At 35.7% G+C, this 27,911-nt stretch overlaps 1 protein-coding gene across 6 annotated transcripts in view; it reads left to right on the top strand.

Moving 5' to 3' along the window:
* DMD (dystrophin) overlaps nucleotides 1-27,911 on the top strand; it is a gene marked incomplete at its 3' end in the record, with an annotated part of 2,539,585 nt that overhangs the window by 2,074,090 nt on the left and 437,584 nt on the right. The gene's annotated exons all lie outside the window — the stretch shown is intronic.

Here is a 27,911-nt window from a genome sequence, read left to right as displayed (position 1 = left end):
AAACTAGGTATAAATACCACCCCTTAGAGTTTTTCAAATAAAAGGTTCATGATGATGTGATCAAATAATTTAGAGTGGAACTAGAGTCAGAAAATCTTATTGTGGTATGTTGAGAATAAGGGAAGTAGAGATAAGGAATTTGCCAAATGGGGCAATAGCTAGAGAAGAATATAAGGATATGCATAGCTACCACCCCAACAACAGAAAGGCTAGATTCTGATTCCACAAGCAAAGTATCTACGAGTTAAAATTCACAATATTTTAGGAAGTCATGGACTCATTTACTGAAGAAGAGCCAGAAGTATCTGTTTTTTTAGTAAGATCAGTATAAATGAAAGTCATTTTTTGGTAGTAAGATGTTCTTCAGTGTCATCTTTTTGTTTTTATCTCTAATTTCCCTTAATTTGAATGCTTTCTTCTTATGAAGATGGTGTGGTAATTTTACCTATCCTGTAAATTATTTTAAAGATTTAAACAAACTCCTTTGGCAGGCTTTCATGAAAACTTTTCTTAAATTTGCATTAAATGTCATTGAAATCAATCCAATCATAGATAGATAGCCCTTAGGCATTCTACTTTATTTTATTCTTCCAAGGAGATCTGGAGATGCAAGTGTAAGGGAAGAAAGAAGAAAGGAATTCAAGAAGCAGCAAGTTGAAAGAAAATTTGGCTTATGGAAGAGAAATCTTTCTGTTACAACAATAATAATGCCAAGAGTATATTCATCCCAGAGAGGGAGAGAGAGTAGAGCAAATACTACCTTCTAGCACTGTAAAATTCTTCTCAATTACATATTCACCTAAAGAGAAAAGACACGTTCTATATCAAATGTATTATTCATAGATTGCCACTCTTCAGAGTTCCTTATTGTACCCTAATATTATCTTTCTTAGATGATTCACAAGACACTTTGTTATCTTCCAATATTTCCTGTCATTGTTATAAGTAAAATTATTCAAGCTCTATCCAAGGGAGTGAATCAGACAGTAAGCCTCTCTCCTCCCATGTGCAGTGTTTTTATTCTGGAGTCTCTAAGACATCCATGAAAGAGAAAAGAAGTCACCTAAGGACAGCTAGCAGGTATATGTATCACAAAGTAGTGTAAATTCCACTCCTCTTAGTATAATTGATATTTTCTAATCTGTACTTGTATCATGTCTAGGCTGATTTTATGTGTTGTATGAAACTCAGATGTTCTTTGTTGCTTGGGAAAATCTTTTCTCCCTTCTTCACTCTACCCTTTCTTCTTTTTCTCCTTTGACAATGGGAGTATGAGAAGATCAGGGCAATCATCTTAGATCAGGGCAACCAACCATGGTAGATTCATTCATTCAATAAGCATGACTTGAGTACTTGATAAATTTTAAGCACTATGGTCATGACTATATTTAAGGATAGAAGTGATTTAAAAATCCTTGGCTTTGAGGAGTTTATAGTATAGTTAGGGACACAAGTGAATAAATCTGTCACAGTGCAACATATTCAATGTTAAAACAGGTTTGTGCCAAAGTCTATATACCCAGAGCTAGTGACAACTGTCTCAGATGCTGCCCTAAGAAGTCTATTGGTCAATTAAATCATGATGTTTGGAGTGAGAGATTGTTAGGACAGTGTGCTTCTACCTTAGTAATTACCCATAGGTTTTTGAGTATTTTCCTACAAAATAGTTTATGGTTCACATGAGCTAGTGTCTTCTCTTTTTCTAAGGCCACATATGCATCATATAATTTCCTGGGCCTTCTTAGCTTTCTCTTTGCCCTTTACCTGTCAATATCCTAATCATCATGCTTAAGGGTCTATCTCCCTCAGCTCCTCAATCATAGCTATCCTGATTATCCAACCAGTTATGATTCTGCATTCTTCAAGCCTCTACAGCTTTTTATTTATACTTTATTTGTATTAAGTAGTAGTTAGTAATAGAACATTTTCCATTTTTATAATTAGACTGAAACTCCTTAGGAATACATTTTTCATCTTTGTAGCCCCCTGATGTATCCAGCAGAATGCCTTGAAACAAATAGGCAGTAAATCCCAACAAATGTTAAGCTAAATTGCTCCAAATTGTGTTTTTAATTTTACAGTAGCATTCACTGATAACATAACATTAAATTAAATGCCAAAGTCTAATCCTGTTTCTGAACATTACTTATTTTAATATTAACTTTCTAATCCAATTAGTTGTATCTTTCAATGATATGTTAGACCTAAATTTATTTTGCATTGTTTAAAATGTCATCAAATGATTCATCTCTTGTGTTTTTAAAAATATTCTTGAATAAGTGAATGTAACTAAACATGTACCATCAAACTATAATGCCTATTTTTTAATTCAACGTTTCTTTGACAATATATTCTTGGAATTTTTCTTAATTCCTTTCTGGATGTGGCCTCACAAATCACTTCAGAAGTCAGTCCATTTCAAGATGGCTTTTCTTTTTTCACTTAAAGTTTGTTCCTTTAAAATGTAGTAAATAATTAAACAAATTAAATGAATGATCTTCATCTATTCCAAGATGATACTTTTGTCCCAGGGAAATTCAAATTATTATTTTTTAAAATGTCATCTCTTTCCTCTGACACATAGGAAATGACTTTGATGCAATGGTGTCTTCCAATTATACTCCCAGGCAACCTATCCTAGATATCATGGGACAGAAAGGCTCACAGACCAAATTAAAATACTTGAATCGCACGGTTTATTAAAATAACACAGTAAAAAGCAAAAGGGAAAGATATGAGCTAAGTTAATACACTTAGGATAACTTGTAAGTGGGCTGGAATGACCACCCTACTTGAATTCTGATATACATAATGTTCTTTGTTCTATCTCTTTCTATTCCATCAGCCTTCTCTATTTATGGTGTACTTATAAGAACCAGAGTTGATTTACAAACAAGGGAGCTCACAATAGGTGGTACCTGGACCAACAGCACACAATTTGTCATGGATACAGAGACAAGCATGTTTGGCCACATTTGAAGTTAGCCTAAATAGTCAATGAATAACTATATTGTTCTTAGGAAGAAGACTTTGGAGCTAAAATGAATGTCACCTGTGGGTGGCTGAATAAAGACCTCATGAACATTAAGTGCACATGTATATTTATTGGATCCTCAATATTTAGTGTCTCTTGCATATTTAGTGTCTTTTATATATTGTGTCTTATGTATATTTAGTATATTATATATATTTAGTACCTGGATGCCTCATGAATCTTAGGTATCATTTGGTCCTTCTATCCTTACATTTAGCACACACTGCTCATTAGGTATCATTTGGTCCTTCTATCCTTACATTTAGCACACACTGCTCATTAGGTATCATTTGGTCCTTCTATCCTTACATTTAGCACACACTGTTCACACTGCTAACTACTTCTCTTATGTTTAACACAGTCCAAGATGTATATCTCTTTTTGTGGAATTCCTCATTCATTGATATCCAGTTGGTAGCTTGAAATTAGCCATGGTCAGATTACTAATACCACAGAATGCTACAAGTAGAGTCCTCAACCCCCAGAGCCAATTATTTAACATTTACTTGCATTTCACTGCTGTATTGGAGGGCCCTTCTTCCTCTCACTCCATCTGACCTCTCAAGCCTTATCTTTCTGGCTTTCATATTCTCCTCTTCTTACATAGGCAAGAATTAAGGGAATGGTCTTAATAGCCAATTTTTTCATATCTTTCTTAGACATATATTTTCTCATTGGTAATTTGTGAATAGTGCATATGTTAGCAAAACTTGACTGAAAAAAAATTTCTGCTCCCACACATTCTGATCCCATCTTGACACCGCATAACTTTTGGCGAAGGCAGTTTCAACAATGAAGAAGTGGGAGAAACGACTACATTTTATGTAAATATGTATTCACTTAAAATAAAAAAACATGTAATATCATTTAAGATTTTAAACGAAGGACAATACTTAAAATAAGATTCCTCTGTAATCAACTTTCTCAGCAGTAGAAAGCATTGCCTTTTCTTTACAGCTGTTAAACATATGGCCCAGAAAATGTTATTTGACAAGCCTTAAGATTTGAAATTTGACTTTATATTAAAAATATATTTTATCACACAAGCATGTATGATCTCTAATCATGTGTTTGAAGAGTTTTGCTATTGATCCCTTTTTAAATTTAAAAGTAATGATGGGAATTTCCACAACCTGATACTCTGATGGGCTTTATTAGATGAAAATTGTTAACACATTACAGACATATTTAAAACAAAGAAGGACTCAAAGTGCCCTGTGAAATTCTTTCTACTCAGTCTTTCCAGCACTAGACAGAGAACAAACAATCCCTTACAGCTAGTTATCTACCTCTATCTTTAAAAGGCTCTAACCATGGATTGTACCATATACAAGTGAAATATCAAACCCCAAATCAGAATCTCGTAGAGGACATGTTGAGACACAGGTGGCTGGGACCCTAGAGTTTTTGAATCAACCAGTCTGGGGTGGGGCCTGAGAATTTTCACATCAAACAAGTTCCCAGAGGATGTTGCTGGTCTGGTACCACGGTTTGAAAGCCAGTGCTCTGAAGAACGGGAAAGCTCCCCCCCCCCTCTGATTGCTAGATTTCCCCAGGCTTTTTCCAGTTTTCCAGGAGAAGTCTTATGCTATAGCCTGCTTTCTTGCTTCTATAATAATAGTAATAATGACAACAACCACTGCAGTTTCTTGAGTACTAAATACCAAACACTGTACATCATTACAAATCTTCAAGGAAGGTACTGTTATCATCTCCATTATGCAGATAATGAAATAGAAAGGAAATTTGCCAAAGGTCACCGGCTGAGACTCAAACCCATGTCTGTTTGGCTCTAAAGTCTAGAATCTCAATTTGTTCCAGACAAGCTAGTTTTGTGCTCTGATTTTTCAACTTTCTGAATATAAGGCTGAAAGCATTAGTGAAATTGGAGGGAGCAGCCCAGTTGAGCAAGTACTGTGGGTGGGGCCTGAGCACCCTAATAAACGAAGGAGACAACGATTTTCTCCTCCTCCTCCAATGCATGCTGACTGCTCTCCCTCTGCCTGACTGGCAAAAAGCAGCTTCCCCAAGGGGATTCAGAAGTTTCTTTATGCAGGAGAGCATTTGGGCAATTGTTCCTGGGGATGAATCTGAGATGCTCACAGAGCACATTCAGATTCTGTTTACAATCTTAGAGGAATAACACAAATGTTTTGTCAAGGGAGTCTTTATGATGTGAAGCACAAAAGAACTTCAGGCTCTAAATTATGTGTCAAAAGTGAGAAGCCAGTATTTGTGTTCGCTCATTGGTTTGTTTTGGTCATTTCTTGTTATGTGATAGATCTTTACGTGAACATTTTATTAATGCTTTTCTTGAGGAAAACTTTACCCCTTTTTTGAATTCACACATTTTAATTCCTATTTATAATTTTGCCTACAAGTGCAAGTAAATGCAGATTATCCAGTAATGAAAATGCTCTGAGATTTGAGACTTGCTGTTTTGATTGCAAAAGCTCTGACCTAGCCCTTGAAATTGAAATGGCTTTATATGTACATAGTTGGAATGAAACTCAATGCACATTTTTTGAAACTCTTAGGAACTCCTATGCCACAGTTTTCCAGCAGTTGGTGAGATTTTTTTTTTTTTACTTTCAAATTTGAGGATTGAATCTAGTTCTTATGAAAAGAAATGTAAGAAGTTTTGCAATCACAAATAAATCCTGTGTGCAGTGTATGCATCTGTTTTCTTTGCTGTAATTATGAAGCCATGATCCTGTATTTTGTTCTTTGGGTGGAGATTGGGATAGGATTTAATACACTGTAGAAGAGATGCTTTAGTTATCACAGTCATGGCCCTTTAAATTTGGGGGTGTTAGGTGGACACAGAAGTCAAGTCAGATGTGCCAGGGTATGAATTTAATCTAACCTCAATCAATAAGAAAGATTCGATGGGTAAAACCTCCAGCTATTCTTCCCTTCACTGCAATAATTTTGAGGAATGCTCTAGATTCTCAGAGGGCCTCCAGCAGCTTTGAGCCCCGGGTGCCCACATCAGTAATCTGCTCAATGAAGCACTCTTGATTGTTACTCTCTCTCCTCACACCTTCTTATTCCCTACAGTGTTTCCTAGGATCACCTCCTAAATCAACTACTTGTACCCAAATGTTCTTCTGCTTTAACAAGAACCCAGATTCAGATGCCATGATGGCATAGGCATTGTTACTTTGCTACTTTAATGGGTATAGTTATATGTGGGAGATAAGATACTATGTATGCATATATAACCTGGGTAATATTAAACCATGATATATTTTAATGATTTACTGGCCAAGATTTTCAATCTGTATTGAAAATAGTTAAAATTGGAAGTAGTTAGAATAAAAATAGTCAAAATTGGGCAAAATTCCTGCCCAAATGCTTTAATATCCGATTGAATAATTAAACAAGTAAAAGGGAAAGGAAATTATTAGCAATTCTATCTTTAAATGCAACTGATGTCCAAGGAAGTCATGAAGAAAACTCTTTGTGTTGATAAACTGAAGCCTGTTCTATCAGACTTCTGTGTTTATTGTTCTGTTTCTGACCATTTTATTCCAAACAAATGGACTCACTTGTCATTATACTCCACCCTTCCCTAGCACAGGGCTCCCATTCTTTGAAACAGTAACTAATTCAGTTCCAAAGAGAATATGAAAAGGGAGGGTATATATAAAAAGGCTGAAATGAAAAGTGGCCTAAGTGTGACACATTTCCATTGTGGATTCCATAGCAGTGGAGAGTTGATGCAGGGCATGATGGGTGATATGAAGTATCAAATGGCTTTATCTCCAGGGGATTCCTGAGATTCAAGTGCCACCCCCCATCCAGAGTGGCAAATGCTCTTTCTCACCTTCTTTCAGTTATAGCTTGGATGATTCAAAACACAGGGCTGATGAACTCTAAGTGAGCTGTATTGCTTGTTTTTTACCTGCTGAGTAGTGCAGAGGTTTCAAAATAATCTCAAACTTAGCCTGTGGTGTAGTATTGTGTTAAGCCAAATACTGTAACTTTTAGTTGAAAACACTATATCACCCCACCAGAGGTAATGTTGTAATCAAAGATTGATGAAGTGAAAACCTCATATATTATTTTTAAAAATATACAGAGGAACTCAGGCTGTTGCAAATCATAATTTCATAACATGAATTTATAAATGTTTTGTGTTTTTGATTTTTATTTGGATTATTATTAAAAATCATGTGCTTAGACTTAAATTAGAAGAAATGTATAATTTGTGAATCTAAAGAATACCCAAAGATGTATAAAAACAGATGATGTGTTTATAAAAGAGGGCATAGTCAGAGTATATCAGGCGTAAGAACTTTAAATTTGATTTTTGTGTGTGTGTGTGTATGTATGTGTGTGTGTGTGTCTTTATAAAAGATTGTTCTGGGAATAGAGAATTTCATTTGGGAAACCTAACACATACATAAGTCTCTCAGTACCAGAGTTAAAATACTGACTTCGAAGGTTCATTTGAAAAAGCCTACAGAATTTTTGCATGTTGGGAATAGCTTTATATTCTTACACATTGCACTCATGTTTCTATTCAAAGCAAAAAATAACTTTGCATAGACCTTGGACATTCTTTCACATCCTAAAATAATCCATTCCTTCAAGGTAGTTGCCCTCAATCCTGATTTTTTAATACTTCAAATCATCTTTCATTTACTCCAAAGATTTTTAGAAAAGACAGAAAATCATTTACTTTAACTTGAAACATAAATAAGTGAGTTATTGATTTTTAAGGGGAGCAGATAAGGAGGCGTCTAAGAGGTTACATTTAATTGCATGCACTCTTTCTCCCCCTCTCCCTTTCCTCATCCCCCTTTCCTGGAAATGTTGTTTTCACATAGTTTTTTTGTTTCTCACAATTTCAGTAATCTATACCCACCCCTTTTTCATGGGCCTTCATAATATAAGAGAAGTTACCAGGGATTACCTTGAAATAGTGCTTTTCTTTAGCACATTTATATACAATTTTGATTGACATATTTTTGTAAAGTAATGAACAAACTTTTTAAAAATTCTGAAGTTATATGTCTATGTATGTTTTCTTTTGTACACCAAATAGCTGCATGACCTAGTTCTTCTATTTAAACATTAAATTTATGTAATAAATGTTATTTGGTAAACATGAAGACACTTATTTAAAACAATGCATACATAAAAAAAAGCTGGGGTTGGGGATATAGCTCAGTCAGTAGAGTGCTTGCCTCACTTGCACAAGGCCCTGGGTTCAGTCTCCAGCACAAGACCCTGGGTTCAATCGCCAACACCACCTACACCAAAAAAAAATAAATAAATAAAAAATAAAAAAGCTGATGTAACAAGAAAGAGGAGTGTTAGAGTGTATTAGTCATTTTCATAGTGCTGTCATTAAACAAAGATAGTTAAATTCCAAAATGACTTTAATGAGGCCTGAGGTAAGGGATTAATGGCTCTGAAATTATTTCTACCTCATTTCTTCCCCATTTTTTCACTTTATGACAATATTTTTACTCCTAATAATGTAAATATCTACTACTTGGGGGTTTAGAAGTTGGGGAGTGATGGCCAGAAGGCAAGGCAAGGCAGGAGAGATACTGAAGGTCAGGGTGTTTAGCAATCACCTGGAGAGCTGGTTAAAATGCAGATTTCTGGGTCTGCCCCCCAAGATTCTGATTTAACTGGTTTGTAACAAACCCTGACCTGTGTTTCTAAAAATATCCATGGTGATACTCATTCTGCCAACCTATAGACCATTGAGTAGCACCATTCCAGGGGACAGGGCAATTAGAAAGTGAACTCAAAGCCACCAAAACACTTTCAGTTCCTTCCCACTCTGCCAATTCACTTGTCTGCATGATTTTACAAGTCACTTAACTTCTTAAATCTCAGTTACTTCAACTGAGAATAGGGTTTTTCCAGATCTGGTGGCTTTCAAACCACACATCAAGGCATTCTAGAAGTACTCCAGGTTGCCTCAGAGGCCAGAGGAAAGGACAAGAAGAGGGCTCAAATGGGCTCTTTCTAAGTCTCCCAGCCTCCTCCAAACTTAGTACTTTTATCATTCATCTCATTCATCTATTCCACTTCAGAGTATGTAATTTTATTTTTTAAAAATATGGTTTTATAAAAAGAGATTTAAAGGAAAAGTCCTAAACTGAAAATGACTCATCAATTTCAACATGTGCAGAACCGAAAGCTTCCAACGTAGTGTACCATTCCAAAGCTTCTCTGCTCCTTCCCAGCATGGTGCAAGAGTGGCAGCAAGTGCATATTTTCTGTTAACTAATGTGAAACTCGACCCCAGGCTCCAGGGGCCCCTAGTGTGATATGTTTTTAGCTAATCAGACTGCTAAGAGTAGATGGCAACATTGAGCCTTTCTCTGCAGAATCATTTCTGATTCATTAAAAGTCCAGCCTTCCCCAAAAGGATATTAATTACCTTCTGTTGCAGATTTTCTTAGAACATAATTCTTAATTATATCTCCAACCATTATGTGATTTGACCATCTTGGAACTAAAAAATGATCCTATAGAATTCTATTTAAAAGGATTGACTTCAAATATTGCCACATCATTGGTTTGTCTATTTTCTACACTATGCTAAGCTTTGCATAGTGATAACATTTCATTATAATCAGCTTTCATTGTTAATAAGACTTTGTATATATCAAATTGTAGATTGCCTTTGTATGAATTGAAGGCTATTTATCTTCCCTGGATTAGGTTATGTTAACCAGATTGTAATGTTCTTCTTTTTATTATGTTCTTTAAATCCCATTCATCTCATACTGCACCAAATGTATTTCTACTATCTTGGAATAAATTAATTCCAGTTATGTGATGGAAAATTTTACCATAAAAGTATAACCTGCAGTGTAATTTTTTCTTTCAGATTACCAACTAGAAAAGGTATATTTTCTTCTAACAAGGAAATTGAGTTATATCCTTGATTTTTTAAGAGTGAAATAGGAAAATGAGGTTTGATATTTTTTAATATCCTCTCATTCATTCATTTATTCAGCAACTTGTATTAAAATCTTCTACATTCTAAGCACAGAGGATGAATGAGACTAGTCCCTTTCTGCTGATATTTCCTACTCTATGTCACAGGCACACGACTATTCTGTTGAGACTATTCTGTTGACTATTCTATAGTTGCTTTTGACAAAAAAAAACTGATGGTGGAGCTGGGATTGTGGCTAGGTGGAAAAGTGCTCATTTAGCATGTGTGAGGCACTGGGTTTGATCTTCAGCATCACATAAAAAGTAATAAATAAAAATAATAGCAGATAGAGTTAAAAAGTATATTTAAACTGATGGCTACAGCAGCTTGTTGGTAAAGAGAAGTAGCTTAAGGACTGTCCTGAATATTGGAGTGGCAGTTCTCAAGAGAAGGCACCAGCTATCCTAAAGGCAATGACCAATGAGAATTTGTACACTCAAGTATAATTAAAATGTAAATAACTAAAGAATGGGAACCAGAAGGGCAGGAGAGTGTCAGGAACCCAGTTTGGGAAGGGATCCATGATAAGTTTTATCCAGAAAGAGGTAATCTCTACCTAACAACTGGTGTTCAAACAAAATGGCAAGGTACAGGCAGGTACCCAGTATTTAAAGCCATGCTACAACTTCAGCTCAAATAAAGCTTCAGGGTATAAGCTACCTCCAAAGCATCTCAGCCAAAATTACTGAAGATTAAAGATGGCCATTAATGGGAGAGTCTGCAGCCCAAGGCAGCTTAGCTCATGCTCACTCGATACTGGAATTACATTGATATAACAGATGGAAAATACTTAATATGGTGTGTGGCACAACACAAGTAAGTGCTCATAAATGTTTGCTGATAGCACTGCTGCTGCTGCTGTTTCTGTTATTAGAAGACCCAGGAAAATGGTATAATACAGGAGTCCATCTGCTGGTGAAGCTTGGGCTTCTAATATTTGGCTGGTTGATTTTTATTGACCCAAGATTAGACACAGCCATTACTTCAGGAATGGCAGCTGTAAAGAAACAAGAGCAGGCAAAGAATGACAATAACTTGCTGTAACTGGACCCGCACTTTCTAGCTAGGTTACTTCTATATACCTCAGTCTTTATGCATACAGTGGAGATAAGGACACCAACTTCATAGAGGTGTTTTGAGAATTTAGTGGTTTATGACACTGGACTCATTTAGGAGACTATCCGGCACCTAGTAAGTGCTCAAACTCCTTAAACACAATCCAGAGTTTATTGATTTAGAGCTGGAAGTGTTGCTATTATAGTCTACAGAACCATGGCTGGTAACATCTGGCATAACCAAAGACTGGCAAAGCTTTGTTAGAAACCATAAATGCCTATTTTTACAACTCCTATGGTACTTTCCATGTTTCCCTGGAAGAATTTCTTTTGCGTGCGGCCCGGGTTGGATCCTCAGCACCACATACCAACAAAGATGTTGTGTCCGCCGAGAACTAAAAAATAAATATTAAAAAAATTCTCTCTCTCTCTCTCTCCTCTCTCACTCTCTCTTTAAAAAAAAAAAGAATCTTCTCTGTCCCTGTGTTTTCTTTTTCTTTTTTAATAAATGGACACACTACCTTTATTTTGTTTATTTTTTATGTGGTGCCAAGGATCAAACCCAGTGCCTCACACATGCTAGGCAAATGCTCTACCACTGAGCTATAGACCTAGCCCCTGTCCCTGTACTTTCAAAGACAAGAACATTTCTTTTCTTTTTTAAGGAGGGGACCTCTGGAATGAGGGTCATATGACCTAAGTTAGAGGAAGGTTACCTAGGTTTCATAACCTGTATTATCACAGAACAGATGAGCGAAAAGTGAGAGGGACTTTCCTATTTCTGGTATTTTCTAAAATGCCAAGGTGCTATATTTTCAGATGCATGCCCCAAAGCTCACACTATCTTAACCAACTGACTCATCTCAATTCTTGTCTACTTGTCTTAAATTTGAGGGTCATCCAAATTTCCCAATTTCTTTTCAAACTTGACCTCTCTTTTTTATTTCTTTTTTATTTGTTCTAATTAGTTACACATGACAGTAGAATGCATTTTGACACATTGTACACAAATGGAACATAACTTCTCATTCCTCTGGCTGTACATGGTGTAGAGTCACACTGGTGTATAAGGGTAATAATATCTGTCTCATTCTATCATCTTTCCCATTTCCACTGCCCCACCCCTGCTTTCACTCCTTTCTGCACAATCCAAAGTTCCTTCATTCTTCTCTACCCTCCCCCACTATGGATCAGCATCTGCTTATCAGAAAAAAACATTTGGCCTTTGTTTTGGGGGGGGGGGATTGGCTTATTTCACTTAGCATGATATTCTCTAGTTTTATCTATTTACCTGAAAAAATGCCTAACTTCATTCTTCTTAAAAGCTGAGTAATATTCCATTGTGTATATGTAGCACATTTTCTTTATCCATTGATCTGTTGAAGGGCAATCTAGGTTGGTTCCATAGCTTAGCTGTTGTGAATTGAGCTGCTATAAACATTAATGTGGCTGGGTCACTGTAGTATGCTGTTTTTAAGTCCTTTGGGTATAAATTGAGAAGTAGGATAGCTGGATCAAACGGTGGTTCCATTCCAAGTTTTCTGAGGAATCTTCATACTGCTTTCCATAGTGATTGCACCAATTTTCAGTCCTACCAGCAATGGATAAGTGTAACTTTTTCCTCACATTCTCACCAACATTGAATATTGCTTGTATTCTTGATAATTGCCATTCTGACTGGAGTGAGATGAAATCTTAGAGTAGTTTTGAATTGCATTTCTCTAATTGCTAGAGATATTGACCATTTTTTCATATAGTTGTTGACCACTCATATTTCTTCCTCTGTGAAGTATCTGTTCAATTCCTTTGCTCATTTATTGATTGCTTTATTTATTAGGGGTTAATTTTTTGAGTTCTTCATATATCTTGGAGATTAACGCTATGAGGTACAGGTGGCAAAGATTTTCTCCCTTTCTGTAGGCTCTCTCTTCATGTTCTTGATTGTTTCATTTGCTGTGAAGAAGCTTTTTAGTTGATGAAATCCCATTTATTGATCCTGAATTTTTACTTCTTATACTTCAGTCTTGTTGAGGAATTTGTTTCCTAAGCTGACATGATGGAGATTTGTGACTACTTTTTCTTCTACTAGGTGCAGGGTCTTTGGTCTAATTCCTAGTTCATTTATCCACTTTGAGTTTTGTGCAGGGTTATAGATAGAGGTTTAATTTCATTTTATTGCATATGGATTTCCAGTTTTCCTAGTACCATTTGTTGAAGGGGCTATCTTTTTTTCCTCCAATATATGTTTATAGTGCCTTTGTCTAGTATAAGATTGCTGTATTTATGTGGATTTGTCTCTGTGTCTTCTATTCTGTACTATTGATCTTCATGTCTGGTTTAATGCTAATACCATGCCATTTTTGTTACTATAGCTCTGAAGTATAATTTAAGGTCTGGTATTGTGATGACTCCTGCTTTGCTTCTCTTATTGAGGATTGCTTTGGCTATTCTGGGCCTCTTATTTTGTTTTTTAATCAAGAGATTTTGTTGGGGGGCTGCCTGAAAGGGAAGAAAAGGAGAGGCAAAGAGCAGAGAGGGGAGAGGAGGGGGTTAGAGAAAAAAAGAGCAGAGAGGAAGAGGGAAGAGAACAGAGAGAGGAGAGAAAAGAAGAAGAAAGGAAGAGGGCAGAGAGCGTGTGCCTGGGTCTCTTATTTTTCTAAATTAATTTCATGACTGCTTTTTCTATTTCTATGAAGAACATCATCAGAACCTTAATAGGAATCACATTGAATCTGCGTAGTGCTTTTTGTATTATGGCCATTTTGTCAATATTAATTCTGCCTAACCAAGAGCATGGGAGATCTTTCCACCTTCTAAGTTCTTCTTCAATTTCTTTCTTTAATGTTCTGTAGTTTTCATTGTAGAGATCTTTCACCTCTTTTGTTAGATTGATTCCCAAATGTTTTAATTATTTGAGGATATTGTGAACAGGATAGTTTTCCTAATTTCTCTTTCAGTTGATTCATCATTGATATATAGGAATGTAATTGATTTATGGGTGTTAATTTTATATCCTGCTACTTTGCTGAATTCATTTATGAGTTCAAGAAGTTTTCTGGTGGAGTATTTTGGGTCTTCTAAACATAGAATCATGTCATCAGCAAATAGGGATAGTTTGAGTTATTCTTTTCCTATTAGAATCACTTTAATTTCTTTCTTTTGTCTAATTGCTCTGGCTAGAATTTCCAGGATTATGTTGAATAGAAGTGGTAAAAGAGGGCACCTCTGTCTAGTTGCAGTTGTTAGAGGAAATGATTTCAATTTTTCTCTATTTAGGATGATGTTGGCCTTGGGTTTATCATATATAGCTTTTATAATGTTGAGATATGTTCCTACTATCCCTAGATTTTTAGTGTTTTGAACATGAATGGATGCTGTCTTTTGTCAAATGCTCTTTCTGCATCTATTGAGATAATCATGTGATTCTTGTCTTTAGATGTATTGATGTGATGAATTAATTACATTTATTGATTTCTGTTTGTTGAACCAACCTTGCATCCGTGGGATGAACCCCACTCTATCATGGTGCAATATATTTTTAACATGTTTTTTATTCAATTTGACAGTATTTTATTAAGAATTTTTGCATCAATGTTCATCAGGGATGTTAGTCTGAAATTTTCTTTCCTTGATGTCTCTTTGATTTGGGGATCAGGATGATAATAGCGTCATAGAACGAATTTGGAAATGTTTCCTCCTTTTCTATTTCATGGAATAATTTGAGGGGGATTGGTCTTAGTTCTTATTTGAATGTCTGGTAGAATTCAGCTAAGAATCCATCTGGCCCTGAGCTTTTCTTTCTTGGTAGGCTTTTGTTGGTGTCTTCAATTTCTTTGCTTGAAATTGATCTGTTTGAAGTTGATCTGTTTAAATTTTCTGTCCTCTTGATTCAATTTGAGTAGGCTGTATGTCTTTAGAAATTTGTTGATATCTTCAAGATTTTCTATTTTATTAGAGTAAAAATTTTCAAAATATTTTCTGATTATCATCTTTATTTCAGTAGTATCCATTGTGATATTTCTTTTTTCATTGCAAATTTTAGTAATTTGAGCTTTCTCTTTTTCTTTGTTACTTTACTAAGGGTTTATCATTTTTATTGATTTTTTTCAAAGAACCAGCTTATTGTTTTGTTGATTTTTTTGGATTTTTTTTTGTTTCAATTGCATTGATTTCAGCTCTGATTTTAATTATTTCCTCACTTTTGCTCTTGGTATGATTTGTTCTTCTTTTTCTAGGGCTTTGAGATGTAATGTTAGCTTATTTATTCTGTAACTTTCTAATCTTCTATTCTTATAATGAATGAGCTCAATGCAATTAACTTTCCTCTTAGCACCAAGTTCATAGTATCCCAGAGATTTTGACATGTTGTATCATAATTCTCATTTACCTCTAAGTATTTTTTTTAAATTTCATCCCTGATTTCTTCTGCTATCCATTCATCATTCAATAGCATATTATTTAGTCTCCAGTTGTTAGAATAGATTCTATTTTTATTTTATCATTGATTTCTAATTTCAATCCATTATGATCTGATAGGATGGAGATATTATCTCTATTTTTTTTGTATTTGCTAGGGGTTGCTTTGTGGCCTAAGATATGGTCTATTTTAGAGAAGGATTCATGTGCTGCTGAGAAGAAAGTGTATTTAGTCATTGATGGATGAAATATTCTATATATGTCTGTTAAGTTTAAATCATTAATAGTATTTTTTAGTTCTATAGCTTCTTTATTTAGTTTTTGTTTGGAGGATCTGTCCAGGGGTAAGGAGGTATGCTAAAGACACCTAATATTACTGTGTTGTGGTCTATTTGCTTCTTGAAATTGAGAAGGGTTTGTTTGATGTACATAGGTGCTCCATTGTTTGGAGTGTAAATATTTATGATTGTTATGTCTTGTTGATATATGATTCCCTTGAGCAGTATGCAATGTCCTTCTTTGCCCTTCTGATTAGCTTTGGCTTGAAGTCCAATTTATCTGATATGAGGATAGAAACCCCTGCTTGTTTATGAGATCCATGTGAATGATATGTTTTTTCCCATCCTTTTACCTTCAGTCTACAGATGTCTTTGCCTCTGAGGTGAGTCTCTTGGAGACAGCATATTGTTGGTTCTTGTTTGGTTAATCCTATCTGCCAGTCTATGTCTTTTGGTTGACAAGCTTAGGTCATTTATATTCAATGTTAATATTGAGATATGATTTTTATTACCTGTATATTTTGATTTATTTCTGGTTTTTAATTTGAATTATTTCTTACTTAGATTCACTGTTCTTTTTGTGTAGTTCCTCCCTTTGCTGGTTTTCACTTTTATTTTTCATTTCTTTTTCATTCAATATCTTATTGAATATGTTTTATAGTGCAAGCTTGATAGTTGTTAATTCTTTTAACTTTTGTTATTCATGGAAAGTTTTTATTTCCTTATCAATTCAAAATCTTAATTTTGCTGAGTATAGTTTTCTTGGCTGACATCCACTTTCTTTCAGAGCTTGATGACCTCCCAGCATTGAGAGTCTGGGTTCAGAGATCAGCCGAGATTCATATTGGTTTCCCTCTAAATGTTACTTGTTGCTTTTCTCCTACCTCTGGCAGTCTTTGAAATTCTATCCTTATTCTGTATGTTAGGCATTTTCATAATAATGTGACTTGATGTGGGTCTGTTATACTTCTGTATATTTGTAGTCTTGTAAGCCTCCTGTATTTGATTTTCCATTTCATTCTTTAGGTTTAGGAAATTTTCGGATATTATTTCATTGAAAGGATTGTGCATTTCTTTCATTTATATCTTCAAGCCTTCATCTATCCCAATAAATATTAAATTTGGTCTTTTCAGGTTATCCCATATTTCTTGCAAGTTCAGTTTGTGATCTTTTAACATCTTTTTCTCCATGGTCAATTTGTTTTCAAGATTATGTATTTTGTCTTATTGACTGAAACTTGTCTTCCAAATGATGTAGTCTGATTGTGATGCTTTCAATTGAATTTTTAATTTGTTTTATTAATTTCTTCACTTTGAAGATTTCTGCTTGGTTTTTTTTTCAGAAACACTCCCTCTTTATTAAAGTGATCTTTCACTTCCTGTATTTTCTCTCTGATTTCATTCCTTATAACATCCTTTCTTAGCAAATCAGTTTAACTATGTGCATTTGAAACTCCTTCTCTTCTTCTTCCACTGTGGGGTCAATGGAGTCTGTTATTGGAGTATATTGGTTTATTTGGGGGTGACTTGTTCCCTTGCTTTTTCATGTTGTTTGTATTTCTATCCATTGTACAGTATGGATCTGAGGCAGTAGAGTGTCTACCCTGTGGACTTATAGTGTCCCTGAAGGTTTTCAGTACCTCACTGTCTAGGGGGAGACAAGATAATAACAACCAATGCAAGCAATATACCACATTAAACCAAATTGTTCCTGCTATGATGTCTACAGTGTTAATTATCACAATAAACAGAAATAATATGATCAGATATTGCCTGCAAAAAAATAGCAAGTTTGCAAAAAGGTTTACAATTTCAAATGGTGGACAGGGGGAGAACAGAAATGATAGAGGTTGTGATGACTATGAAGGAGGATGAGGGAAGATAAGAAGTAAAAATTTAAAGGAAGCATGAAAGAGAATAATAGAGATTGGCTGTTAGTGGAAGAAAAGAGAGACAATCAAGCAAAGTAGGTAAATAAAAATGTAAAGTAAAAGTTTTAAAAATTAAAAATAAAAATAAAAGAATGCAAAACAAAACTAAAATATACTAATAAAACATCCTAGTCCTCAAAGACACAGATCCATGAAAAAACAACTGGTTTCAAAAATGCTAGAAATGAGAAAAAACAAATATGAGTATATATAAATGTTCATGCATGATTAAGGTTATAATTAAACAGAGAATTTTTTAAAAAAGAAAGAATAAATAAAGAAGAAAGAAAAAAATCTCAGTAAAAAGTTATAGAATTCTTTCTGTTGGAGTTCAAATGATTCTTAGCCTCTTAGCATTTTTAGATGGGGTCATCTGGAGCTTGATGCTCTACTTCTGGATTCCTCAGTGAGAGGGGTAATCCTGTAGGCAGAATTCCTGGGGGCAGAGACTAGGCTTAGGTGGGCTCCAGGCTCTTTACTGAATACCAATTGGTCTAGAGATCTTAAATAAATCCGTGTACCTTAAGGGCCTCATAATTGTCAGTCTACATTGGAAGACTACCCCAGGGATATCCCCTGAGTTCCACTCACATGGTGGAGAAGCCAAATTTTAGTTCTCTACTTCACCTGTGGCCCCCATGTTTCCTGGACTTGGGGTCAGTGTCCAAACTCAATATCTCCTCCCTCCACACTTCCAAATTTCTGGCCAGATGCATCTCTCCCAGCTAGTCTTGCAAGCAGCTGGATTAGAGGGGGAATGGTAGACCCATGTGGGTTTCCATGACCAGTTATCCCTGTGAAAACTTCTCTCCTCGTTTGATTTTCTCTTAGTCACTTAAGCACACTCTGTGCCATGCAGTGTGTGTTTATTGGGCCTGTATTTGGGGCCAAACTTGGGTTTGCCAGGAATTGGCTCCCTTATCTGCCAGCCCCCATGCAGCAGCTGCAAAATGATTCCTTCCTTTGTCCTCCACATGCTGCCTGGAGAGAGGGCAGCTTCTTTCCCACTCAAGGATAATGTGCAGTGCATCTTTCAGGTTTGTTGGGCAATGTCCTTGATCTCTAAACGCTCCATACCCAGACATGCCTTGGGCCTCCAAAAAATGCAGGTTTCTTTAATTCCACTTTGCTCACAGAGGGACTGCTCTGGCTGGTGCTTCTGGCCTGGCCGTAACAGTGGTTGTACTGCTTAGAATTGCTTCCTTATTTTCTTATATCCAATCTCCTGCATCCCCAATCTGCTCTGAATGTCCAGTTTTAAATTCTGGTAAAGTCATCCCACCCATTTGTTTTTGTTCACCCAATTTACAGAGAAGCTGCCTGTCTGTTTTCTTGGTCTCACACCATAGAGCAGTCAGGAAAGTGACCTCCTCTATTCTGCCATCTTGAAAAACCCAAACTTGACCTCTGTCTTGCTAAATTTAGGTAGATGTCTACTTTTTTAGCCTAACCAAATCCCCAGTCTTTGTCCCTGTGTTAATGATCTTCACTACTATTATAAAATACTTTGATACAGTCACAAAGAAAATGTTTATTGGTTAACTTTTTAATGGTTTTACTCAAGGTAACATTTGAGACTGTTCTCGTCAATGATTTCAGTGACAGCTTTCTCCATCACTCCCATATCCTATCAGTCATAAAGTCTTTTTCCCTCATAAAAAATGCTTTTAGCTCTTTAAATACTTTTATATCTATATTAGTTAGGAAAGGCTAACTGCTATATCATATATCCCTCCAAATATAAGACTATAAAATACTTAAAATAGAAGCATATTTTCTTTCTTATTTAAACAGTCTAAGGTGATTCCATGTTAGTAAATGTTGGCGAGGTGGGGTGGTAACCCAGACAGTTATTCAGGTACCAAGGCCCACCAGACTCTTCTATCTTCAATAGCCAATTTCCAAGATTGCCCTTGAAAAGATACTCATCCAGCTCCAAGGAGAAAGAGCTGGAGAACTGCACATTGGAGGTGGCCCATATCCCTTGTGTTTTAATCAGCTTTTTCATTGCTGTGGCAAAAAAAACTGAAAAGAACAATTTTAGAGGAGGAAAAGTTTATTTGGTGCTCACAGTTTCAAAGATCTCAGTTCATAGATGGGAACACCATTGCTCTGAGCCCAATATCAGGCAGAATAGCATGGCAGAAGGGTGTGGACAGTTTAGGACATGTCCAACAGAAAGGAGAGAGAGAGAGAGAGAGAGAGAGAGAGAGAGAGAGAGAGAGAGAGAGAGAGAGAGAGAGAGAGAGATCTCCACTTACCAGGGACAAAGTATAAATATATACATCCCAAACCTAGTAACCTATCTCTTTCAGCCACCTACCTGCCTTCAGTTATGACACAGTTAATCCCTACTGGGGGATCAATCCACTGATTGGGTTACAACTCTCATCATCTAATCATTTCACATCTGAGTCTTCTTGCATTTTCTCATACACGAGCTTTTGAGGGACACCTCATATCTAAACCATAACACCTTGCCTCACCTTACCCTGGCTAGAATTCAGTCCTGTAGCCACATGTAATAGCAGACCATCTGGGAAATGAAGTGTAGGTAGCAGCTACAAAGAAAAGAAAGATTTTTTAATAAATATATTTTTAGTTATTGATAGACCTTTATTTTACTTATTTATATATATGTGGTGCTGAGAATCAAACCCAGTGCCTCACATATGCCAGGCAAGTGCTCTACCACTGAGCTACAACTCCAGCCCAAAGAGAAAGTTTAAAAGCAATTAGCAGCCTCTTCCAAGTTATTTGTGACATGCCCTCTATCACACTATCCTTGAAGTACTTCTCAACTAGATTTCTTCATTGGCCTCTTATCTCTTACCTAGAGCCTTACTACCCTGTCAATCACTCTGCTACACTTATGCTTGGAATACTCTCTAAGATATGACTAATCCTTTACAGCTTTGAGGATAAAAGATCAAGCTGTTTAGGGGAATGTATGATTCCTGGTCACCTCTGTAGCCCCATCTCCTAACACAAAACCTTTACTCCAACCATAGGGGACCTAGTCTTTCTGTGTCTCTTCTCTGATTTTAGATGCTTGGCAGTTACCTATAGTTAGTTGTTGCTGTATTGGACAGAGCAGAAAAGTGCTAGAACATAGTAGGTTCTAAATCAATGCTTATTGAATAAATTAGTCGATGATGTAGAAAAATTTCATTGATTATGTCATAATTCATAGTTCTCCACTCATTTTGCCCCTTACAATCATTAGGGGCAAATTTTGTATCACCAAATGAGTCTTTTCTTGATTCTTTCTGGGTAGAAACAATTTTGGAAGTTAAAATCTTTTTTCACATATCCAGACTCAATATTTTAGTAGTGTTCTGATTTATATCAATAACCCCTTATTTCTCTTGATTCTTTTTTTTAAAGAGAGAGTGAGAGAGGAGAGAGAGAGAGAGAGAGAGAGAGAGAGAGAGAGAAAGAGAGAGAGAGAGAGAGAATTTTTTAATATTTATTATTTTTTAGTTCTCGGCGGACACAACATCTTTGTTGGTATGTGGTGCTGAGGATCGAACCCGGGCAGCACGCATGCCAGGCGAGTGCGCTACCGCTTGAGCCACATCCCCAGCCCTCTCTTGATTCTTAATATGTAAACTTTGTACAGATGTCATTTTGTACATCAGTGGAATGCTGTCCAAGAAGGGTTTCTACATTTTATGGTATAAGAACAACTACTCGGTTTTCTTCTACTTTTCAGAATGAAAAATTCTCAGAGCAATTTTCATCTGGAAGAGTTGTATTGGGGTTATTTCTCAATTCCCAGCCCCTGAGTCAAATATACGTTGGCATATGAGCAGCAGTGTCTCTTGGCTAATCAAGAGCGTCTCCTTTTGCTATGCTTACTGTTAGAGAAATGGGGAAAGTCAGCTGGGTTTAGAGATTAGGTGAGAGACTCAGAGGCATACATTTGATAAGTCATAAATCATTTCCTGTTTATAAAAGCACATGCTAAGACACCCATAAAGTCTCCAAATGAATGGTGTTTCACTTTTCCTTCAAAATCTCAATGGGAGTAGGTGCTTCTGACTTCCCATGTGAATAAAAATAATGAATCCTGATTACCAGGTATGTTTAAATTGATTTGCAAAGCAAGTGAAAAAACATCCAGTAAGTATTGATAAGCATCTTTTAAACATCAGAGGATTACTAAAGGTTCTTATTTTTTTAAAAAAACTAGCATATATTAGGATGCAAGTAGTTATTATTCAGTGTAAATTTATCTCTTCTCCTTACATTCACTTATTTCAAAATGCCAATGTGTGAATATTACAGTCCTGTTTTCCTTAGCAATCCAGTGGTGGTTTGAGGTGTCCAGTTTGATACAGAATGGCTACCAAAAGTTACCACAAACTGATCTCCATGTTATGCTTCTGAGTGGCAGTTGCCAAAAATTGTGTCATCAGATTACCCTCTCCCGATAAATTGTTTATATTTCCTCTTTGAAATATGTATCCTTGTTGTATGTCTGACCTCACCACTGAAATGTAACAACCACAAAGACAGGCACCATATTTGCCCTGCTCACTGTATTCTCAGTGCCTAATGCCATGAGTAGAATATTAATAGATATTTAATCAATTCCAGTCTTTAGCTACTTATACTGGGACATGTATTTGTTTGTGTTCTGCTGTCGTTTGTATAGATTCAAGTCAAATATGGTTCATAATAAAATTACAGATGATATTTTTGTTGTCCTACTCACAATTCTTCCTCACCCTGCATTGTTTAGCCTGACAATGGCCACTAGTACTTATAATATTGGCCTTCTAGGGAGTGAACTTGTCACTACATTTTATGTGATAGTTTTATGATGTTGAAAGCTATTTCCTGTGATCATGCTATGTTCTCACATGGTATACCTAGATTTCTTTATGCTTGTGACCCAAGGCAAGTTGTTAACCTTGAAAGTAGTTTAAAATTTGAAAGATGGTAAATCATAAGACTGGTATTTTTGATTTATCTCAGTAAGGAATCTAGAGGCCAGGTGTAGAAAGGGGTAGGGCACATACGCAAGAAGTGAAGAAATCTGGGTTTTGTTCCAGCACTGATGTTAACTTTGAGCAAGTTGCTTTACTTTTCTTGTCCTTAATTTTCTCTTCTGGCCAACAAAGGAATTAATTAGATCAGGGAAGAAAAAATAGTATATAACTTCCATTTCTCCCTCATTTGCTTGTGGATGAGAATCATGGCTAATCAATCAGTACATTATCAGAATACTTCTCAAGACAATGCTCCATGAAGCTACCAACTACTATTAAGAGTTAACACATAGGTTAAAAACTCTTTGTCATCTCTAGGCAGCATTGTCTTTTTTATTCTCCAATTTTAAAATTCTAATAAGACTTCTAAATAGATTGAAGCTGCTACTACCAACAAATTCATTTCTAAATAGCTATACTTCACTCTTTGACTTCTGATTTGTTTAATTTAATATATTATGTGTAGATGGTTTATGATAATTTTATATAAAATCTCTAGAGGAAAAAAATTGGCATCTCCTACTTTCATTATAATAGGATTTATAAAAGTATTTCTCTTTAAACAGAAGCATATATACTGATAGCTCATAGGATATTAGCCTTCATACATAAAATAGTATCAATAAAAATTGTCAATCATTAGAAAAGACTGGAAGAATAGTTTTCTGATGAAAGTACACATTTATTTATCCATTTGTTTTATGGTGTGTGTGTGTGTGTGTGTGTGTGTGTGTGTGTGTGTGAGTGTGTTGCATTGCTGGGTGTCAAACCCAGGGCCTCGTGCAGTGAGGCAAACAATCTACCACTGATCCACATCCTTATCCCTATTTTATGAATGTCTATTGATAGTCGGGGTATTGTGTTAGACAGTAGACACATATCAATAGAAAATGCAGGTTTGATCTCTATCATCTTTGATATGTGGTCTAGTAGGGGAGGAAAGAAATTATGCAAGCAACTACCACATGGTAGGAGTGGTACTATGGTAGTACTATGGAAGTGCATAAGATAACCTGACCCTGGCTTGGTGGGATGGGGAAGGCTTCTCCCAAGAAGTCTCATATCTACTGAGAGTTGGGGAGAAGCAGGAGTTAGCCAGGTGAAGTTTGGATTTGGAGGATGGAGTAGTATATGTAAAGTCCAGAAGTGAGAAATTATATGACACTTCCAGGAACCAAAGGAATCTCAGCATAGTAGAGACAAGGGGATATCTTCAGGACACTACACTCAACCTTCCATATCCACAGATTCTTTATCTGGAGATTCAACCAACTACAGATCTACAGATCAAAAAGATTTAATTTTTTTAAATAATTTAAAAATGTACTGAACATGTAGACTTTCTTTCTTTTTCACCATTCCTTAAGCAATACAGTATAACAACTATTTGTATAGCATTTACTGTATTGTGTATTATAAGTAATCTAGAGAGGATTTTAACTATACAGGAGAATGTGTATAGATTGGATTCAAATGTTGTGGCATTTTGTGTAAGGATCTTATGCATCCATGAATGTTGGTATCCACTGGAGTTCTAAACCAATCCCTTGTAGACACAGAGGGATGACTATATTGAAGTTATCCAGGTGAGTGATGATAATAGTATAGACTAAGTTGTAGTGATGTAGAGAAGGAAGGGGACAGACTTGGTAGTAATTTAAAACACAGCATCAGTACTGTTATTATTGATTGGTTTATGGTAGGTGACTTGGAAGAGTTAAGTCAGTTATCTAATTTGGATTATTATGTATATGGTGGTGTCATTTATTCAAATACTTTCCACAAGAGATGGGATGTGTTTAAAGGAGATAGAGAATGGGGGCATAGGGGTAATATTTAGTCAAGTCTTGTATGTGTTGGGTTTTAGTTGACCATGGAACACACAAATATATATGTCTAGGTAGTTGGTTTTGTGAGTGGTACTTATGAGAAAAAACTGGCTAATTTTATCAGTATATAGGTAGTTAAAACTTTGCGAGAAGTTGAAATGGCTCAGTGTAAAGTTTGTAGATAGAAAAGAGAAGGAGGACTAAGAGCAACATTTCAGGGAAAATCAAAAGAAAAAGAATCCTGTGATGAAAATAGGAAAATCATCAATTCATTAAGAAGAAGACAAAGCAGGTGCATATGAAATCACTTTCAAGGAAAAAAAACACTTAAGAGTTGTCAAATGCTGCAGAAAAGTCATGGAAGATAAAACCAAAAATAAGTCAATTAATTTAGCCATAAGTATTAATAACCTTGATATGAGTGATTTCAGTGTTGATTTTTGGAGGACCCAGTAAACATTTAGTGTTAAATAGGGAACAGGACTGCAGTGGATTGAGACATTTAGGAATTGAGAACATAGAGGAACAGCTATAAAGCAATTCTTTCAAGACTTATGGTTGTGTTGGGAAGAGATAAAGATCATAGTAGTGGAAGATGGATGTAGGGGCAAGAAGAACACAGTTATAAGAAGAGAGAGACTTAAGTGTGTTAAATAACAATGGGAAGCAGACAGTAGAGAGGGAGATAAATGAGAATAAAGGTACTTAAGAAGGAAGGTAGGTAAAATTTAGGAATTAGACTGAATAGGGATGAAAGTACATCTTTTTAAATTAATTTTTATTGGTTCATAATAGTTATGCGTAACATTATTATTTATTTTGACAAAATTATAAATTCATGGAGTATAATTTGTGCCAATTAAGTTGCCAGTAGTTATCCTTATCCTTCTCTTCCTTCCTCCCCATTTTCCTTCCTTTTACTGATCTGAAAGTATATATCTTCTATTGCAACTTCAGAGGAGGAGAGAAGAATGGGCATACTTGCTGGTAGTTTTTTCTTTTTTTTAATTTGGTGAAAGGTTAAGGTAGGTTCCTTCTATTAGATTTATTTTTCTCATTGAAGTGGTAGCTGTAGTTGAAAGCAGAGTGATGGGGAATGCTTTGGAGTCTGAGATTTAAAGAGAGTGGCAATTTGAAATAGCTGCTCTGGGATATTAGATAAAATGTCAACTACAGAATTGGTGAGTATTTTCAGTCCATTCCATTTTATTTGCAGTTTTACGTCCATTTCATTGCTTCTCAGTTTGTGACAACTGTCTCAGAAACTTCCTTGTACTTCCTATTTCCACCTTTCTTTTCTTACCTCCCCAATTTAATGTATCCTAATTTTTTTAAGTATGTATACTTTTAAAAGTATATGTATACCAACTACCATGAAATTTGCTGATAAAAGATACTACAAAATAAGTTTTAGTTTTGGTTTGTTGGCTTGCTTGTTATTATTAATCCTAGGCCACAAAGCTACCTTGCATAAAATGAGAGGATTAGAGTGGAAAACAATAGTTTTCAATTATCTTGTCAATTTAAGATCACGTGGCTAGTCCAAACAGATATTATAGCAAAAAAAAAAAAATTCTACTTTAAGATTTTAACTCCCAGGATAGATTTTATACCTAATCAAAAGAACCTAATAATTACTCAATCTCCTCTTAAATTGTTTAGTTTTCTGTGCAAACAGTTTTACCTGTTAGCTGATTTCCTAAGTGTTAAATTAAGAAAGATTTTTCCTGAAGGCTCATTCATCATGCACCACAACTTCTGATGTGTTAGAGTTGCTCAATATTCAAAGTGCTTTATATTTGAAATGCCTAATCTAGGCCATGATACCATTCTTTAAAAAAAAAAAAAGAACAACTTTTGCCCAGGCTGGAGCTATATCTATCCTGTTCATCACTGTGGCACGTAGGCCTGGCATAGTACTAGGTATATGGTGAGTATCCAGAATTTACAGAATGAATGAATGAAGGGACAATGAAAATGATAGTCCTACCATCCAACCAGGGGTAGTGAAGAAAACTGCTATAACTTGGAAAATTGGAGGGGGGAAATGGTCAAAGCAATCTCATGGTAAACTGGGCTGCTGTAATGAGCAGCCAATGTTCTTTTATCTAGTTTCATACTAAGGTTACCAAGATCACTAACCCTCTTTGATGTTCTTCAGTGAGTTGACTTCTTTCATAACTAATATCTACATTAATGTATCCAATAATTTGTTTGATAACCCTTAATGGGAAACAAAGCAACTGCATGCCAAGTAGTAAGGTGAAAGTTGGAGATAAAATGGTAAAGAAGCCAGGTACAGTTCCTGCCCTCAGAAGCTTCTAGGCTAGTGGAAGTTTCCATTCTACTATCTTCTCTCTGCTTTTCCTGAAAATGAAAAGTCTGGCATACATAAACTGCCATATATTTTTCAAATTCTCTGATTATGGATTTTTTACCTAAATTGGTGCTTAATCCATGGCTTGTAAATCTAAAATCCAGAATTTTGTTGTTCTTGTTCTCATTTTGTTTTTATATACCCATTCTCCTTAGATACAAATGTAAATGTCTTGAAGGAATTTTTTTCATTGATATGGAAACCCTACAAAGTCATTTTTTTGAAGTAAACTTTGTATTAGATGGGGTTAGGGATATTTCTCAGTGGTGAAAAAGGCCCTGGGTTCAATCTTCAGCAGCCCAAAATCATGATAATAATACCAACTTTATATTAAATTTGTCAAGTATAAATACATGTAGAGTGAATTACCTCTCCATAAAGGAAAATTTAAAGTATTTCAAGAAAGCGAGTTTTGTATTGCTACCAAATACAGAAATTTTTATCTTCATATGACAGATGATACACAATAGATGTTATATTATCATTCACTTACCTTCCTTACCTTTAAAAAAAAAAGGTTTGTCTTTCAAGAAGCTATTCTAGGATCTTTCTCTTGACAGTGTCCTAGTTCTTATCTCTGCTACACACAGGCTCACAAAATGTATTCTTTGAAGGGCATTTTTTTTTAATTTTCCTTCCCATAGCAAATAGAACTGAAGGTGTTTACTCCCCATAGTGAGAGGGCACCTGGATACACAAACAGTGGTTTGAACCTCCGCCTTTCTCTGCTTGTCATTCCCTGAATGTAAGAAACAGGTGCAGTGATCAATTCAATGTGTGCAGTGAACCCCAGGCAGGCAGGGAAAATTGTGTCATGGACCTTTTGTTACTTAGAATAAGTGGGAAGAAAGACTGCCCCAGCTGCTTCTAAGAAAACACAATAACTCAGTCAGGACTTTCCCCACATTATTGGCAGTGGCAGGTTCATCCATCCTCATTTGCCTAGGACAGTCCTGGTTTATGCCTGTTGTTCTCATGTGATTATTAATAGCACTGTGGATGCTCTCAAACGTGTTCAGGT

Source organism: Spermophilus citellus (assembly GCF_964194105.1).
Source record: "Spermophilus citellus genome assembly, chromosome: X".
Taxonomy (NCBI): Eukaryota; Metazoa; Chordata; class Mammalia; order Rodentia; family Sciuridae; genus Spermophilus; species Spermophilus citellus.
Note: the sequence above shows the minus strand (reverse complement) of the source record. Positions and strands in the feature narration are given on the sequence as shown.